Source organism: Hipposideros armiger, unplaced genomic scaffold (assembly GCF_001890085.2).
Source record: "Hipposideros armiger isolate ML-2016 unplaced genomic scaffold, ASM189008v1 scaffold_166, whole genome shotgun sequence".
Lineage (NCBI taxonomy): Eukaryota > Metazoa > Chordata > Mammalia > Chiroptera > Hipposideridae > Hipposideros > Hipposideros armiger.
Window position 1 is genome coordinate 987113 of NW_017731516.1, and position 20961 is coordinate 1008073.

At 37.0% G+C, this 20961-nt stretch overlaps 1 protein-coding gene across 2 annotated transcripts in view; it reads right to left on the reverse strand.

The window, feature by feature from the left end:
- TRHDE (thyrotropin releasing hormone degrading enzyme) overlaps positions 1-20961 on the reverse strand; it is a 370897-nt gene that overhangs the window by 276243 nt on the left and 73693 nt on the right. The gene's annotated exons all lie outside the window — the stretch shown is intronic.

Here is a 20961-nt window from a genome sequence, read left to right on the forward strand (position 1 = left end):
ACACACACACACAACACACACACACACACACACACACACACACACACACTGGGAGTGCCAAGAAAATGTATACAAGTGGACACTTTGGTCAACGTTGTTCAAGCTGTAGTTCGCCATAATCATAAGTGTCTGGACATTGATGGTAACCACTTCAAGCACCTCTTGTAATTGCAGAAGTATCTTTTGTTATCGGTATATATAGAGTATTATAATTTTAATAATACTTTTTTCTTTCTTAAAATGTGTATACCCTTTTTTGGCCATATATATATATAAAGTGGCTGAATAGTGGCCCCCAAAGATACCATGTCCTAATCCTTAAAACCTGTGAATGTTATCAAAAGGGACTTTGCAGTTTTGATTAAATTAAGAATTTTGAGATGAGGTGATTGTCCTGGATTATTCAGGTGGACCTTAAATGAATCATGAATGTGCTTACAGAAGAGAAGCAGAGTAAGTTTTGACTACCGAAAAGAAGAATTTGATAGGACTGCAGAAGCAGAGAGATGCAAAAGAGAAAGAAGCCCTGAGCCATGGAATCCAGGGAATGCAGTTTTCAAAGCTGGGAAGGCAAAGACCAGATCCCCCTCTAGAGCCTCCAGAGGAAGCCGGCCCTGCCAACACCTTGATTTTAGGCCTGCAAATCTCATTTTTGATATCTAACCTGTGCAACAGTAAGAAATTAAATGTGTGTTGCACTAAGTCACTAAGTTTGCAGTAATTTATTACAGCAGCAATAGGGAACAAATATATTATAAATTTTTTATCTGTACACCAGTTAATACACAGTTTGTTTTGTGTTAGATTTTCAGCTTCTTGTAGGAGCACGTTTCCTATTTCTTTGTGAGCCTCTCTTTCTGTTGTAGATATAATTATTTACAGCTTTTGAACTGCTATGTCGGCACACCTGTTTTACTCACATATATTATTATGAAGCACACAACATCATTACTGCATGTAATTGGTACAGACACACAAAAAATGAAATGACTGAGTAAACGAATCATCTACAGCAATTTTCCTTCTAGTGTTGTCCCATTACGTTCTGCATCAGAATCACCGAGAATAACTGTGTAAAATTCAGATTTCTGGGCCTACACACTCCAAAAATTCTGAATCACCTCTCTCAGGTGGGGCCCTCAAATCTTCATTTTCACAAACTTACCAATTGAATCATATATATAGTGAAGTTGAAAACTACTGGCCTTAAGTCACCTGAAGAAACTTTTGTTCGTTTAGTCTCACAGCAAGCAAACCTCAAAAAATGGAAAGAAATATTTAGCAAAAGCCTAACCCATAGGAAAACATATATCCTCATTCCTTAAATCTCTCTCAACAGCAGAGTGTTCAATGAAGATACATTCAATATGGCCGTTACTGTTTTTAAGTCTAATCTTTCTTTCCCCTGCACAATAAACAATAAACAACAGATGAGTCAGATCCAATGTTTGGAAACCAGTAAAAGTTGTTTAATCCTGTCTCAGCCCATAGATAAAACAGTAGTGCTTAATCGCTCTCTCGGAGATAGAGTAAGTACCTCTTTCGCAGCAAACTGAATTGCAGTTATTTTTTTTCAAGCAAGATACAATAAATTTAGAGAATTTCCTTATTAAGCTATCTGTTTTATGCCTCGTCAAATTCCTTCAGCAAGACTGACAGCCAAGCCCATCTATTTGTATGTACAGGAGCTCAGCGCTCAGTTGGATTCGGTTTCAGTTTGGTTTGGGCCATCTGTCCTTTTGTTCCCTGATCCCCAACTACCTGCTGACCTCACTTTTACATATGCCGTCTTCCCCTCCAAATCAACACCCCCAGTTCCAACACAGCATCCCGCCTGCATCACTCCTCTCTCCTGTATCTTTCAGTGATGCAGGCAGCTTTCCGGCACCCACAGTCAGAACCAGAATTAATTGGTTCATTCACTCACTGAACAAATATTTATTGAATATCTCCTCTGTGCCAGGCCCTCTTCTAGGTGCTGGGGATGCAAAAGTGGACCAAATAGACAGAAACCCCTACTGTGGTGAGCGTATATTCTGGTAGGAAAGACAGATAAATAGAAGCAATACAAATAAATAATACAAATAATACAACACAAACATAAATAATACAAATAAATAAATGTAAACAATACATAGCATGATAAATAAGAATAAGTGTTCAACTTAAAAAAATATATCAACGGGAGTTAGAAAATGTCACATGCCAGGGAGAGCCTCCCTGAGAAAGAAGGCGATACTTGAGTAAAAGCGTAAAATAAGTAAGGATGTGAGCAATGTGGATATAGATTTCTGGGGTGAAAGCATTCCAGGAAGAGCTACTTATCAATGTCCTGAAAACCATCCTTTCAGTCCCCAAGCCTCTCCATTCAACTCTTTCTTTAAGGAAATATTCCAATTATATAGAAAAGTCCAGTATAAGTGAACATTATCCCTATACCCCCAACAGATTTAAATAATGATGACAGTTTTTCCACATTTGCTTCAGATATTTTTTAATTGTGTAAAACATTACAATTCCCTGGAGGCAATACACCCCCTTCTTCCCATTTCCCTCCCTCTCTAGAATTAACCACAGCCATGAAATTCTGGCTTCATTATATTTCCAATTCATGTTATATTTGTCCTTCACTGTTACTCGGTATGATCAGTTTTCTCCTCAAAGGAGTTGTACCAATTTACATCCCACAGCAACGTATGACCTTCCTTGTTGCCCCACCTCCTCACAAGTTTTTTTTTATTTTGAAATGTGTGCTAGTCAATGGGTATGAAATGTTGCCTCACTGTTACTGTAATTTGCATCTGCCTGATAATGGTGATGTCACGCATCATGTCATATGCTTATTGGCTTGTATTTTCCTCTTCTGCATACTGCCCTTTTCCTTTGCCTATTCTTCCATTGGGCCATTCATCTTTTTTTCTCATGATTTATAGCAGTCCTTTGTATATTCTAAGCAGTGCTCACTTGCCAGTGTATGATTTGCTAAAATCTTCTCCCAGTCTGTGTCAGTCTTGAACATTACGTCCCTGATCAAATAGAATTTTTAACTTTGAATGTAGTCAAATATCAACTGTTCCCTTTAGGGGTTGTGCTTTCTGGGTCTTTTTAAAGAAATCTGTCACTGCCCTCAAGGTCAAAATATATTTTTCCTATATTTTCTTCTAAAGTTTTTAAACTTTTGCTGGTCAAAGACAGTTTTAACCTCTGTGGAATGCGTTTGTGTGAATGATGTGAAATAGCATTTTATTGTTTTCGATGTGGATAATCAATTGTCTCAGTACTACTTGTTGAAGAGTCTTGCCTTTCCCACTGATGTACAATGCCCCTCTCCATATACAGCACTAAGTTCTCATATCAGTTGGATCTCTATGGTTTTCTATTAGTCAGTATGTCATCATGCCGATAGCATATTTTGCAATCACTAAGTAAAAAATGTGAGGTCTAATAATACCAGTACCTTTCCTTATTTTTTTTAAACTTTCTTATTATTATGTATGAATTTTAGGATCATTTCCACATTTACATACAAAATTCTGCTGGGGTTTTGCTAAACTTGCCCTGCATTTGCATGTTAATTTGATATCTTCAAACATTAGATCTCAACATCATGTCCATGGACTATCTCTTATTATTTCAGTCTTCACGCCACTTTTTAAGTTTTACTATTTTTTTCATATAAGGCTTGCACATCTTCTGTTAGATTTACTTCTAGATGCCTTATGATTTGTTGTTACTGTGAATGGGATTTGAAAAATCATATTTCTATTCTACTATTTTTCATATTAGTCAGTTACTGACTTTTACAAAGTGACTTTGAAACAGCCAACTTTCTAAATTAATTTTAATAGTTTTTCTGTGAGTTTGTGTGTGTGTGTGTGTGTGTGTGTGTGTGTGTGTGTTTTGACTTGTCTCAATCAGGATTTCTAGAACAATGCCAAATAGAAACGAAAGAAGGCATCTGTATCTTATTTTTTTTACTTTATTTGGAATGCTTCTACTGTTTTACTACCAACTATAATTCTTGCTTAGAGATAAGGAAGTTCCCTTCTATTCAATGCTTGCCAAGAATTGCATCCTATTCTGAATAGTGCTGGATTTTTCTAATGCTTTCATCACATCTATTCAGATGATATGTTTCTTCTTTTTTCCTATGTTCTGTTAAGTTAGTGAATTATAGTAATAAATGTTCTAGTGTTAAATTGTTTGCTTTACAGTGGGGTGTGGGGTATGAGAAGACTACCTACTTAGACGTGTTGGGAAGATTTTCTCTCTTGTTTAAGATAAGATTTAACTACAAAATGTCTAACAAACATCTGTCACCATACAAACATATTAAGATAATATTAACTATTTTCCCTACGCTGTACATTATATCCCATGACATTGTTTTATATATATAATGAAGGTTTGTACCTCTTATTCCCTTTCACCCTCTCACCCGTCTCTCCACCCTCCCCTGAATGCACTCACCCCCATCAATTTGTTCTCTGTATCTTTAAGTCTGTTTCTGTTTCATTTTCCCAGGTTAAATTTTCTCCTTCCTGGGATATATCCTGTAGTGATTGGTTCACAATGGTCTGTAAACAGAAAACTCTCCAGTTTTTCTTTGTTTGAAAAGGTTTATATTTTGCCTTCACTCATAATTAACAATGCATGAGAATATGGAAGCCTAGGTAAGCCAATGACTTTAATTTTCTCTCAACATTTTGAAAATATGTATCACACAACCCAGGAGACTGTGTTTTCACTAATAAGTATACTTTCATTCCTTTCCTAATAGGTGATCTTTCTTTTCTTTCTGGATGCTTTTTTAAAACATAACTTAAAATTTTCAGAAAGCAGCAGAGATAATGAATCCTTGTATAATAACCATCTCCTAGATTTGACAGTTATCAAGAATTTGCTTCATATATATATATATATATATTTCTCTTTCTTTGCTAAAATATTTTAAAGGAAATCACAGACATTATGTTATTTCATCCATACCATATACATCTCCAAAGCTATGGGGCTTTTTATGCAACCACAGTGTTATTACACATCTTACAAAACGACCTACAGCTGCTCTTAAGGCTTTTTCTTTGAGTTTGGTGTTTCAGTTTTACCACAGTGTTTCCTATGTGGCTTTGTTTTTACTTATCCTGCTCAGATTACTTTTTATCGGCTACCTTACCACACTATTCCAAATCCAATCCATCACCAAGCCGTTTTTAATTTTACCTCTTTAATAGATTTTTAATCCACCTCTTCTCTCCATCTTCACTGCCATCCAAGTCAAGTGACCCCATCTTTGTCACCTGAACTACTGTGATAACTCCATAACTTCTCATATCCATTCCTTCCCCTCTGTATCCAATCTTCACGATGTAGCCAGAGGTTTCATAGAATGAATATTTGATGATATAATCTCCATCTTAAAACCTTCTTTTTCTCTGAAGAAAAAGGTCTGGGAGATCTGTGTGGTCAGTTTCTAACCAGCTATGCATAAACTGTTCACTTAATCTTTACACCTTCCCCAACCTCTACCCTCTCCCACAACCCTGACCACTTCCTAACTAACTTTTACTAATCCTTCAAATGGCCCGTCCCTTCTTCAGGGAACCCTTCCTTAGAATACAAATCTAGATCAAGGTTTTATTTCACTCTTTTTAAACAAGTTCTCAGGAGAACACCTGGCACAATAGCAACTTTGCACCTCTTATTTTTTTGGTGTGATTATTTGATTAATGTCAGTCTCCCTGGGTTCCATGAAAGCTCCTCATTGTATACTCCATACCTAAAAGAGGAATGGCCATGAAGCAGGAACTCAAATTAGTATTAGTTGAATTAATGAATGAGTGCCCATGCATTCCTCTTCTGTGCTTCCACCTCAATCTGCAACTCCCTATCTTCTATAATAGTACTTAGCACACTTGACACTCAATCTCCCCAAATAAATTATAAGTCCTTAGAGGAAAGAGAATGTGTTTAATATACTTTCTTATCTCCAGCAACTGGCCTAATGCCTATATGTAATATGTATTTAATTTTAAAATAAGAAATTGGGAAAGGAATCCTATTTTTGATTGGCTCTCAGGTACATGGAACTGAGTGGATCATCTTAATTTTATACATTTATTCTTCATTCCCATTTCATTTGTCTAGCACCCGCTATGCCCCAAGTACTGATTTAGGCATAAAAGATAGAACAATAAACAAAACAGACTAAATTCTGGCCAACATTGAAGTTATGTCATGCTTTCCTCAGTGATCTCTGAAAGTTTCCTCTTCTGTTTTACATTTAATTTTTTTTTATTGTTTTCCCCTTCATTTCCTATCCCCCAAATCATTCCTCTCTCCTTGGTAACTACTCTTATATTCTTTCTACCCACCCACCATACCTGTTTTTACATGTAATTGTATCCAGGAAAACATATAGTATTACATGTGTGTGTTTTTAATTTTTTAATAAATAGTATTAAGTTATAAACTCATTCTTCTTTTTTACTTTTACTCTTTGTTCATTCAATTAATTTTGTGATCTATCCATGTTTCTAAATATAAAATTTAGTTAATTGCTTCTGAGCAATTCATAGTATACCATCCTGTAAATACACCAAGGTGTCCATTTCCTAGAAAAGGACTCCTATGGTACTTTCAACTTACTACATTCCCCAATATCAATGCAATAAGCATCCTAGTGCATGTCCCCATGTGCATTAACTTGACAGTTTCTCTCTGACACATGCCCAAGAACTGCAAAAACACCAGTATTGGCACACCTAATTTCTCAAAGAAATACAAGCTATTCTCTGAAACGGGCACATCATCTTATGCTCCCACCAATAGTGGAGAGGGCTCCCCTCAACTTTCCACCCTCACTAGCATCTGATATAATCTGATTTTCACATTTTTGAAAACCTGATTGTTGTAAGATGTTACTACTATAATACATATTTCTTTGATAACTAGTGAGATTAAGTCTCCATATACGAAATCTGAAGTCAGATTTCCACTTAGTACCCAAGTATATTATTCAGTGACTCAGTTGTTTCCTCTGTAAATTTGAGATGATAATAATACTTCTATTATGAGGAATCAAATGATTAAAAATTAAGCACCAAGAAAAAAATCTGGTACAAAAAATGCTAATAAGTGTACGCTATTATTACCATTTATGATCATCGTTTACTATTATTTTCATTCAATTTTCCTCCTCTGTAAAGTGTCCATTTATATCCTTTAACAATTTTTGGTCTATACTTCCTGTATAGTACTCTCTGGTTTACATGAGCTTCTTCTGGATATCAATCCCCTGCAAATTTTTTTAAATGAGTAAGTGAGTGAGTAATCAGAGATTAAACATGACAGAACTCCAACTGTTTGCTCTTTCTGTGCACTGCCTTGCTGGGTCATTTTTGTGGACAAATGTTGAATCTCAAGTGTATTTTTTATCGGTTCAATAAAATTTAATTTATATTCCATTTTTTTCTAAGTGAACAACACACAAATCCACAATTGTAGGGAGAAAATACTAGCTGCACAGTGGAAAAAATTAAACAATTCTTTTTGTGGTTTTTAATAGGCAAATTTTTAAAAAAGTAGAAAGATAGTACAAGGAGCTATATTTCTGACAAATCTTCTCAGAGACAAGCACTCTGTCTCAATTTCAAACTCATTATTCAACTAGAATAATCCCGAAAATGGGCTTCCAAATAGTATTATTTTCTGCAAGGTTACCAAAGGAACTATTTATCACTGTTAAAGGGCCACTTTTAATAGAATTCTTAGTAATCACTTATAAAAAATTACACAGAAAATCTTAGAAACTTCAAAATCGAGTACCAATAAACATTTGATAAGAATTAGTGTTTAAAGGTAATCTATGTGGAGAACCCTGAAGTTTGTAACCATTTTTCTAGCAACTAAAAACACACAAACTGATAATAAACTTCTCAGCTCAAATTTACATAGGAAGTCTATGATTTCTATGTCATATTTTTAGGACGTGATCCCAAAGTATCAGTAAAGAAAAAGGAATTATGTCCATCTTGAATGAGTGCAATTTATATAAAAATAAGGGGGTGGGGAGATCACAGCTAAATAAGAAATGGAAATAATGATGAGTCACCACCACATCCACTGCCTCCTGGATAGCTGTCTCATACCTGATGCTGTCACACAATATTTATTTATTTATTTTTAAATATTTTTTATTATACAATATTTATTTTTAATGGAAAACTTAGATGATGTAAATAAGAATTTACACAATGACAGAGAAAGCATCCTGATGAAAATAACTTGTTTCCATATGATGCATTGGTAATATTCTAAGTAGGTAAAATAGACACAATTAAGAAAAAGTTAGCCAAATCTCTCCTTTTCCAACTGATTTCAAGTCATGCTGATTCGTTCAGTTTATGTTTAATGAAGATTTATTGGAATCTGGAGTCACAATGATGAGCAAAAATTCACAACATCCTTAATGGTTATGACTTAGCAGGGGAGACAAATGTTAATTTTAAAAATCATAGAAAGGTGACATTATTCTGAAGGACAGGATCATGGTCAATGCTACTATAGAGTCTATAATAAAAGAATCTGACCTAGTCTGGAAGATCCAAGAAAGCTTCCCCAAGCCAACATCTGTCAGGGAGAGGAGTTAAGCTGGTGAAGGGAAACGCATGTTCAAAACTCTATGGTGTAAGAGAATGTAGTAAATCCACCACTGTGGCTGGCATGGAAGGTACAAAGGAGATGCAAGATAAAGGTAGGAGAAAAGAGAGGTCTCTAGGATGTGCCTGGCTATTTGGCAATCCTAAGTGTTTATTCTTTAAGTAGAATGGAAAGCTATTGATGGGCTTTGAGAAGGCAGGCTCCAAAGGAGAGAATGAATTGGGGGAACCGCAAGAATGGAAACCAATTATAAAAATGTTTCCATAGTCCCAGTGACAGATAGTAGTAACTTGAACTGAGGTGGTAGTGATGGCGATGAAAAGAGGTGCAGGGACTCTAGAGATATTGGAGAGGCAAAATCAATAGGCTGAGATGGGAAAGGATAGGTGCGACAAAAGCCTCTTTCATAACTGCTCCAAGAATCTTTCTAGGCATTGTCCCGTTTTCTCTGTTATGGCTGCCAGTCAGCCACATCTATGCAGGCCAGAAAGGAGCTACACTCTTGCAACTGTTGGGACACCCAGGCAGAATTTTCCATGCATCCATTAAAGAAATAGTTTCAGTGCCATTTACAAATAAGAACAGTTTTCACTGTACATATTCTGTAATCTACACTTCTGGAACATGGCAGAACTAATTTTCCAGACCAACATATGATCCTATTTAACCCTGTGAGACATAACTTATTTTCATTGCTGCTAACCTTGCTTGTTTTTTCAGTATATCTGATTATCACACATAGGATGCTTACTTCATTCTATCCTGAAGATTTGTTCCAGTTTATAAAATATTTTATCGGCAAAAACCTTTAAAAATTTTTAGAAAAAATTCTAACCTTTCTTCTGGATCTTCTATTAGTTGAACAAAATGTGTATGACAGATATAAAAATGTGTTCAAAGGTTTTGCTACAATTTTTCCTGTACATTGACAGTCAATTATATATATGCAAATGGCTAGCTCTACTTGGCAAAGCTTGGATTCTTTTATTAAAGACTCTCATAGTAACATTGACCATGATCCTGCCCCTGAGGGTAATTTTACCTTTGTGTGATTTTAAAATTAACATTTGTCTCCCTTGTCAAGCCATAACTACTAAGGATGTCATGAGTTTTTGTCATGTCCTCTCCCAATTGAACTATTTGATTTATTTGTTAACATCCATTCATATATTCTGAAAACACACCCAGTTTTAATTTTTAGAATGTATCTGTAATTTGCATCCCATTTTTCTATCAAACCTCATTTCTCACGACCAGTTTCAATAAGGAAGTTGGTACATGGAAGATTCAAACCTAGCCAATCAGAACTAGCCATATCAACCATCTGCTGGATTTCTGGGCTCATATATCAGCACAGGAAGGTACTGCTTAAAAACAGGGACTTGAAAAGGCTGGCCGAGTGGCTCAGTTGGTTAAGAGCTTGCTCAAGAGTTTGAGTTCTGAGCAACAGCGGTTCGAGTCCAGCCCGAGCTGAGCAGCTGCTGAGCTGCCAACAGGTAGCAGGATGGCTCAGCTTAAAAAAAAAAAAAAAACGAAAAAAAAAACCCAGGAACTTGGGTACCAGTTTGATACTCTACCACCTACCAGCTACATGACTTTGGACAAGTTATTTAACCTATTAACCTATCCTATTAAACAGAAGATTCTAATAAAATATATTATGCGCTATATTATATTATGTAGTATAAAATATGTTGGGACATAATATATAAAGCGTGTGGCACAGAGAGATGTGTGGGAGGTATCATCACCACCGCTTTTGTCATCATTGTTATGCTTTCCTCCAGGAATGGCTATCCACTGAAGGAGGGATGTTTAAGAGGGAAAGGTTGTGCCAATGATCTGTCTCTTGGCATATTGAAAGATGCAAAATTGAGGAAGTCATATAGCAATTAGCAATCCATTTAAAGAATTAGGTAAGTTCAGCAAGAATATGTGGAGAGAGAGGAAGGCATAATGTGAGGTTTGCGTGTGTGTTGGTTGAGTAAGTTAAATGAAGGAGAAAGGTGTAGTTCCAAAGAAAGAAGGACATGGAGTACAGAAAATGTTAAAAATAGCATAAGGTATCAATTGAAGAAAAAAGATGACAGCACAGTTTTGAATCCAATATCTCTGTTTTTTATTACATTTTAGATTTGTGTAAAAGACAAGCATATTCTAGTTTATAGCCAACAGCCATGCATAGAAATGCATGATAGCTATTCCTGTTTTACAGATGAGGCAAGCAAGGCTCAAAGAAGTGACTCATTTACAGTCATACATCTAGGAAACAACAGGCCAAGACCGGCACCAGGTTTTCTCATTTCAAAGTCCATGCTCCTTTTTTATACCAAAGTTGATCCCAAGGCCACACATCTTGGCCTTATTTTACCAGAACTATATGTATAATTAGTGACAGTCACAAACAACCTAAACAGATACCCTTAGGCCTCAGTGTAAAGTAAGCAGGGTCTGCTGATCAGGACACTGTAAGGGTATATATTTGTCTACAAGCCAAAGCATGCCACTTAACTTTTTAAGGAAATCCTTTTACTAAAAGTAAAACAGAGGAAAGAAAAAAACAAACCATGTTCACATTCATTGTCCCCAGGAATCAAATAAAATCACTTTAGTAACAACATTGCTGGCGATATTCATTACAAGATTGCCATATAATGCTTTGAAATTTTAAAAGCATAAAGAATACTTATTTGTCTAATAAGGGCAATAAAATCAAGTCAGGCAGATTAGAAATAAAACTACATATTTCCATGATGATTATAGAATATTTGTATGAGCTAATAAGTTTCTGATATATATAGTTAGCGTTTAGAAGAATGCAAAGATATTCATAGGAAAAAATGGTAAAAATGTATGCTAAATTCAAATTTCTGTATGAGAAGTCATAACTACAGTATAAAATTCATAGTAGAAATGAAACAAAATTACATCACTGATGACGGCTAATATTAATGGACCAGAGGGGGCTACATTCCTTGAAACTAGAAACATGTCAGAGGGGAAAGACATACAATTCAGCTTGAAAAAGCAAAATCCATTAACCATGAAATAGGGAAACAAACAAAAAAAAATCAAACTTTCCATATACCATAACCTACTGGAAAAAATCTATGAGCGAAAAAGACCTCTATTAAACAAAATGTTTTCAACTTAAAACAAATATAAAAATAAATGATTTAAAGTCAAGGAAAATTCCAAAGCAATTATACAGTGATATTATTTTGGCCGTATAGATCCATCAAGGCACCATCATACTTCTCTGAGTGAATAGATCTCAACAGAATGTTTGTAGATTGGAATGCCCTTAAATGCATTTTGTTTTATTATTTTTTTTTACTTTAAGAAAGTATCATATTAGCTACCACAAATTTGATGTGAAGAGTTCAAAGTTTTTGCTTCCATTGTGAAATTACTCCAGACAACATCCAATCTGGAAAGAAAATCCTATTCTCTCTAATGAAAAGAGTAAGACAAGTAAGAAAGATTTGACCCCCTTGGTATACTTAAATTTGGTAAGATTTATAATGGCTCCTTAAATAATCTTTTAAAAATATTACACACTAAAAGACAAAAACGGGGGTAGGGGAGAGAGAGAGAGAGAGTGAGAGAGAGAACCAGAATCAATTAGAGAGTTGTTCACAAAGCAGGACTCCTACATAGAGAAGATCAAGGCCATTGTCAGGGATCAAGTGATTAATAGCTTTACCAGTAGTCCAGAGTGATACAGAAGAGAGGTGGCATATCACACACACACTCAGAATTAATCCAGCAAACAGAGGCTTTCTACTACTTCAATGGGATTAAAGAAGTAAATTCCAAGATGACTGACACATAAACTTTTAAAAAGTTAAGCAACTACTTAAAGTACGGGTCTTTACTCACACAAACAATAAAGCATCCATAGGTAGCCTCTTGAAGATGGCCCTAATGAGCCCCACCTGCTGGTATTCATGCCCTTCTGTGATCCCTTCCTCCTGCGTGTTAGCTGCACCTGGTAACATGCTGTTAATGAGCAGAATATGGCACAAGTAATGGGATGTCGATTCTGAGATTGGTTTACAAAAGACGGTAGTTTCTGTCTTGCACTCTACCTTTTTCCTCTAGCTTGCTCACTCTCACAAAACTGGCTTTCACGTTGACTTGCCCTATAAAGAGGTCCATATGACAGAATTGAGGGCAGCCTCCAGCCAATAACAGCAAGGAACTAAAGCCCTCAGTTCAACAACCCACGAGGAACTACAACCTGCCAAAGACCACATGAGTAACTTGAAAGTGACTCTTCCCATGTGAGCCTTGAGATGACTATAGCCCCCGCCAACATCTTTATGACAGCCTTATGAGAAACCCTGAGCCAGAGGACTCAGCTAAACTGCGTCCACCTTTTTGACCCACAGGAACTGTGAGCTATTAAATGCTGTTGTTTTAAGCCACTAAAATTTTTGAGATAATGTGTTATGTAGTAAAAAGTAACATATGATATTCAACAAAAATAACATCTTAATTAATAGCCTCATCTTTGAATATATGTATACTGATTTTAGAATTGAGAGAACCTTGTCTCCACCCCAACTCTTATTATTCAATTCCAGGACTTCAGTATCTCTGACTTAGATTTGCCCGCTTGCTTCTAGTTTTATCCCTTCTGAATTCATGTGTTGTATATTTGTCCATCAAAAATTCATATATTCAGGGCCGGCTGAGTGGCTCAGTTGATTAAGAGCTCGCTCAAGAGTTTGAGCTCTGAGCAACAGCGGTTCGAGTCCCGGCCGGAGCTGAGCAGCCGCTGAGCTGCCAACAGGTGGCAGGATGGCTCAGCTTAAAAAAAAAATCATATATTCAAGTCTTAGCCCTCAAAATGTGCCGCTATTTGGAAATAAGGCCATTGCTGATGTACTTGAGATGAGGTCATGTTGGAATAGGCAGGACCCTAATCCAATGTGACTGGTGTCCTTACAAAAGGAGGAAATTTAGACAGACATGGAGACAGGGAGAACGTCATGTGAGACTGGAGTTATGCCGCCAGAAGCCGAGGAGCTACCAGAAGCTGAGAGAGGCTTGAAACCGATTCTTACCTAGAACCTTCAGAAATTGAATTGCCCTGCCGGCACCTTGACTGCAGAGTTCTAGCCTCCAGAACTGTGAGACAATACATTTCCACTGTTTAAGAGACTCAATTTCTGCTATTTTGTTACAGCAGCCCTAGCAAACTAATATATCATCTTCTACAGGGCTTGCCAAGAGAGATCTATTTGAAACATGAATCTCACCACATCATTGCACCTAGTCATTCATTTATTCAACGAATATTTACTCCGTGCCTCCTACATGCCAAACGTTAAGCTAGGTAGTGGATATTCAGCAGTAAACACAAAATACAGCTGCAGCAAACACTAGCACACTAACACATAGGGTGTCTTTGTGCTTGAGAAAAGAGGAGCCATCTCCAAGCAGACAAATTGTAAAATGGCATTCCCTTATAAAGAATGAATTAACATATAATGCTCCTCTAAGGGAACGATTAGACAAAAGTACGACACATGGGCAGAAAAATCCATTGGTTCTATCTGGGCAGAGGAATTACACTTGGTAAGAGAGTGCCAACTGGATTTCAGCCTGCATTTCTACCCTCTTGGCTGGATGCTATTGTGAGGAAACAGCTTGCACAGCCATTAATGGCAGACATGAATAAATATCTCTACCGCTCTCCCCTCACAGATCTTTCAAAACTTACAATTTCTTCATAGCTCTCCATCAAATATTTGCTGGGGATATCCAAGAACCCAGAATATCATGCTCAAACAGCCCAAGCCGTGGCTTGTTAGAGCTAGCTCCTACAATAGGTCTCAATGTCTACCAAATGACCCACAATAACAGAGGAGAATCATAGAAATTCTAGCGGTGTCCAAAAACAGACTACCTCAAGCATGAAATTTCTCTTCTGTGTGGCATTTTCTTTGGAAAATAAATGCAAATTTTATACACTACTCCATGGCATATTCATTCTTATTTTAATAGAAAAATAAATAGATTTTCCTCTCAAACATCTGAGTAAAATGGATGTATCCAGACGTGGTACGCTTATCCTAGAGCTTCACTTGACTGAGGAACACTTGTCACTGTTTGAGAAGCACTGAAGGTGGACTAGAAGACACTCTGTGATCTGGCCTCAGAACTGTCTTTCGATGTGAGGAACCAAGGCCCCTAGGCTGGCCCCACGCTCTGGAGGGCCTCTCTCTTCCTCCTCTCCACCTTAGCCTCTCCCCAGCAGATGCGGGATCCTTGAGGCCAAGCTGGTGTGCCCACCCTGAGCCCACACACTCCCCCACCCAATGAGACGATGCTCTGAATACCCAAGACCCCAGAATTCCATGCACACATGGCCCAGTCCATGGTGTTCTGGAGTCAACTCCTACTGGCTCACAAAAGTCCATTTTCATAAATTTTGCAAGCTGGATGCTAAACATGGCCATTGTTAAAAGTAACTTACATAAACTTTATATGTTGTATTGAAAACAAAGGTAATAAACATTAAAAACCTGGCACTTCCTGTTAATTTTGTTATTTGTAAACTTGAAATTATTTACAGCTATTGTATCTGTATAGTAGAAATATTAGAGAATGGTGTGCTACTATTGTGCCTCTCTTCCTAAATTTGCATTCAGTTACATCACATTAGTATCTTGAAATTGGCCATGGTGAGAGTATTTACACCACAAAAATCAGCAAATGCTATATGTCAGGACTTGATTTATTGTTTCATTGATTCTTTAGTCATAAGAAAGTGATGGAGAAAATATTAATAATGCAGATTAAACTCAAAAATGTGTTGCATCTCTCGCCATAACACATAGGCACAAAGAAATTGCAGAAACATTTGTCCGATATTCAAAGCCTATTCTGTAATTTAGCAAAGTCGCCCCTGTCATGGAGGAGAGAGTGAAGTTCCACTTCATTGTTTCACTTTCATCTTACTCATTAACATAAATAAAAATCTCAAACACTTAGGAATTATCCTCCGAAAGCTAGTGGCTAAACGTTTATACATCACTAAGCCCAGAGTTCATTTCCAGGTCTCACTGGCTTCTTCCTTGATCCTTCCTCCCGAGAGTGGACCATGCTATCTGGGGTGTACATAGGCATGCAGCAGAGGTGTTCACCCCAAGCAACTTGCTCCTCATGCTGCTAGACCCTGCCAGGAAAAGAAAGACATAAGTACCGCAGCTAGTTAGGCTCAGGGGTAGGAGCTTGGAGGTGGCTGCCTCCTGTATTTTCTCACCTGGGTCTGCATGCATGAGGGGCAGTCCAGACACATACCACTCTGTCTTGCTCTTTGTGCGCCAACTGCACCAGACTACCTGCAATTATTCACACATTGCACACCACGTTCTCACTGACAAGCCTTGCTCATGTTGCTACTTGCATATGATGTCCTTTTACTTCCATCATCCTACCACCAGAACCCAATCCAGGTGCTGGCATACAGTAGAACTCAAAAGTTTGATTTGAATTCATGAATAAATGAATTTTGGAGGCATCAGTGCTTGATCCATTTCCTACTAGTTACGTGGTAGTAGACAAGACATTGAAGCTCCTCAGGCTTCAGCATCCTCAGCAGTGAGGATAAATCAATCTCACCTTGTAAAGATTAAATAAGATATTACATGTGATAATTATAGTAGCAACATACATTAAGCACTTGATTGCTAGACACTGTGCTTAGTGCTTCACATGAACTAACTCATTTTAATTCTCTCACACTGGAACTCTAAGAGATAGGTACTATTATTATGCCCATTTTAGAAAGGCAGAAACTGAGGCCTAACAGGTTTATGCTCAAATAATAAGACTTAAATAATAGCTCTATATCTACTCCTACAAATGCAATAATATATTTGGGCCAGTAAATTCCAATAAAATGATTGTTGACATATTAAGAAAGAAACAGCCCATCTAATCTGGCCATATGTTCAGAAAATCTTGCACTGAAAAACAAATATTAGCAAGTCCAATGTCAACAGATTATAAGTAATCAATGCAGTCAAAAGAGAATAAATATGATTCTACTGTAAAGCTAGTTTAGACAGACAAGAATAATAATCACAACGTAACTTTGCAGTGAAAGCAATACAATATAAATGATGTATTTGAAGATATAAACTAGTGAGCAGTTCTCCAGCCATGTGAAGAGCTCTCTCCTTTTAGAATCAATGAGCTAGAAGATATTTTAGGAAGTTTAACACTTTCTTTAGATCCTATAAGCCTCTCTATACCATATCCTTAGTCATGCTAGTCATATTACTTTAATTTTTTGCTTCAGAAAACACCACAAGGAAGTAGATCCATTAAGAAGAGTACCAATCATCAGTTACGGGATGCCTTAAACAACTAATACTGACAATGCAAACTCTTGGCACAATAAGCAGGAGAATACATAAAATTAAATTTAAAGTTAACAGATAATAAGGTCGCCAATCACAACTAGCCTACGACAAGAAAATGTGGACTGTTGTCGACCATACTAAGAATAACATAAAACTTAACATTTAACTTTGCAAAGCAATACTTATATGGAGAAGTGACTTTTTCTGTTTTCTTCTTGGGGCTACTCATGTTAACATCCCCAATATACGTTCTTTAAATAGCATAGTGATTAAGAGCATAGACTATGGAGACTGCCAATTTGGATGAGAACCCTGATTCTGACAATTATTAGCTCTGCTACATAACCTCTTTGTTCCTCAATTTGCTTATCCACAAAATGGAAATAGTAACAGGAACCTATCTCATGGGATGTTAGGAACATTATATGTGTAGCACTTGGAATAGTGCCTCGCACATAATAAATGCTGGCTGTGATTATTAGCATTATTAATTGAAATTAACTGGTATAATCTTATGAATTACATGTTCTTGCCCCTCCCCCCACCGCAAAAATACATTTGTACATTGAAATCCTAATCCCCAATATGATGATATTAGGAGGTGGGAACTTTGGGAAGTCATTAGGTTTAGATGAGGTCATAGCTCTCAATCACTATGCTCATGATGGGAGCAGTGCCCTTATAAGCAGAGACTAGAGAGCTAGCTAGTTCTCTCGCTCTCCTCCATGTGAGGATACAGCAAGAAGGCTGCTGTCTGCAAACCAAGAAAAGGGCCCTTACCAGACAAGAAATCTGCTAGTACCTTGACCTTTGACATGCCAGCCTCCAGAACTGTGAGAAATAAATGTTTGTTGTTTAAGCCACCCAGTATATGGTACTCTTGTTAGAGCAGCCTGAACTAAGTCATATCTCAAAGCCTTGTTGCTACAATGGCTGAGTTCCAAAAAATGAAAGAAAAAAATCTCTGAGGACCATGTCTGTAGAGCTGTATTACATATCATTGTAATAAAGAAAGAAAATCAATAAATACATTCTAATTCCTGTATGTCCAATTTCATCTTTCTCTAATGTTAAGAAAGATGATAGAACTAACTCTTCTTCAGAAGTATTAGCTAAATCTACTTATAGAATATGTAAATTATGCTCCAATGGTGTTCTCTTTATTCATTAATTGCTTATTCACCGCTTAATGAAAATAAAAAAGATTGATTCTTCCAATTCCACATCACAATCACCTATACTAACCATATTCTCTTCATTATTGCTTTCTTTAGGAACTAGAGTATACCTAAAGATATTGTTTGGTGAAGACTATACCTCAGTTTTTAGTAGATACAAGGAACTTCTCTCCTCTTGAAAACCCAAGAATTCAAAACACTGAAAATTAGTTTAGAGTACACATTTTTTAAAAAAAATGATTTTAGAAGATTCTTTTAGAACTGTCTTTGTAAACATCTGGTTTATCTTTTATTAATGGACATTATTTGCCCATAGATATGCAGTTTTTAAATCTTGTTGACTCTACCTTCCAAATATCTTTTGAATAATGCTCCTTGGCTCCACTCTTATTGGTATCTTTAAACTCAGACCCTCACCACTTCTCATCTAGATTAATGCACTAATTTTAGAACTCTCTCTGCTTCCAACTTTAACTTTTCAAACAGATAATATTCAAATAATTTTCAAATTATTCAATTCTGAAGGTTTTACAAAACTTTTCCAAGAGAAAAATGTGAAGATAGCATCACTGTTTTGCTTAAAACTCATTATTGCATTCTTTCATCTATAGAATACTGTCTAAATCCTTTAACATAGTTAATATGGTATACTAGTTAGGAAACTTTTTTGCATGTGACAGAAACAACTTGGAAGTTAAGGAAAGACACAGGATGGTTCACAAAATCAAAGGAAAGCCCAATTAAATAGGCTTACAAAATAAGGTTCTGGGTTGTAAGAACACATGGATGGGCTCATCAAAACACCAGCTATGTCAGTCTTTGGGTTACTCAGCTCATATTCAAGTACCATCGACAGAGCATATGCTTATCTGGGGTTAAGTCACCTGTCCACTCCTTGGTGTCTAACAAGACTGTATCTAATAGAAGGTGATAGTTTATATAGTAGAGACTACTTATTGTTCACAATAGTCTGTCTTTTCATCACACTTTTAACTTCAAACATAGTCTCTTATAATAAACACTACATTTTCACCCTCCCAAATATAGTGTGACCATATGACTAAGTTCTGGCCAATAGAGCATAAGTGGAGTTGTTGTGTGCAACTTCTGGGAAGTATCATTAAAGGTTGGAGGCATGTCTTTTTCTCTCCTTCCTCTGTGCCTGCTAGCTGGAATGCAGAAGCAATAGATGGGTCCAGCAACCATCTTGGCAATTAAGTGATTTGGGAAATGGAAATCATCTGTGGTGGAAGAACAGCATAGAGCAGCGGTTCTCAACCTTCCTAATGCCGCGACCACTTAATACAGTTCCTCATGTTGTGGTGACCCCCAACCATAAAATTATTTTCGTTGCTACTCTATAACTGTAATTTTGCTACTGTTATGAATCGTAATGTAAATATCTTTTTGTTTTCCGATGGTCTTAGGCGACCCCTGTGAAAGGGTCGTTCGACCCCCAAAGGGGTCGTGGCACACAGGTTGAGAACAGCTGGCTTAGAGTGAAGCTGGGTTCCTGACACCGTGAAGCACCACAGAAGCACTAGACTGACTACCTCTATGCTTCTTTCACGTAAGAGAGAAATAGACACATGAGCACTTCTAGTTTAAGCCACTATTATCTGTGTGGTTTTCATTACTTGCAGCCAAATCTAAACTGAACTAAAACAGTTCCTCATAGCAACTCAAAGTGTTAATACTGGAAGGAAGAATAATGGATGCTGGATAGAAATAAAACAATAGATGCCTACTGCACGCAGCCATTCATGATTTCCACTCCACTTATCTTTTCTTTCATTTTAGGCAGTTAATTTCTATTTAGGGTTGCCCAAATATATCAGGCTTTCTTAGCAAAAACATTAAGCTGCTTGGATTGCTTTTATCCTCTTCATCTGAATGGCTAACTTCTATACACACAAGTGTCAGGTCATCAATCTTCACTTCCTTATTGTTTTCTGTGTTCCCATATTCCAAGGTGAGTCTTTTATCCTTCCTTCAGGTTCTTATACAACTCTGCAGTTTCACAATTGTGCTCACCATATTTACTTTTAATGACAGGCTTTCCTGTCAATCTCTTATACTAACAAAAGTATGAGCTGCTGAAAGACAGCATCTTAGATTGGTTTCTCTGGAAACCAACTCTCAGAGGGAAAGTTGCACACAGAAATTCTTGTGGGATATCCTCTCAGAAGACATATCTGGAAGAAACCTGGAAGGGAGGACTGAGCAGAGGGAGTGGCTGACCTGCAGTGCAGTTGCACCTGTGACCTCAGCCCATCCTATGAGCAGCTCTGGAGCTGAGATCGTGACTCTTCAGAGTTGTCTCAAATTGAAGCAAGGGGGCAGGCTTTGCTCTCTTTACATGAGCCAGTTATTTATTTTGCCACTACCCCTACCACCACTGCAGCCCTCATTTCCTAAGGAGATAAGCCTAGAGTGAGAAAGATACCTGTGGCCAAGGACAATTTCCAGTCAACTATGGTCATTTAGCAGCAGGTATCCTCAGCAGCTGGGGGATGGGTGAGCACTACAGTATCCACTATAGTCAGAGATTGTGTTTTATTCATTTGGAAATAGGCAATGCCTGAAATAATGAAACAACTATTTAGTTTGGGATGGATAGGTTCATGAACAATGAAACCAATGAACAGTGATGTCTGTCTTCAGGCAAGAGGGATAAACTCAATGAAGAGGAATACAAGATGCTCATGAAAATGATAACTATGGAAGCAAAGCCTTGCTAG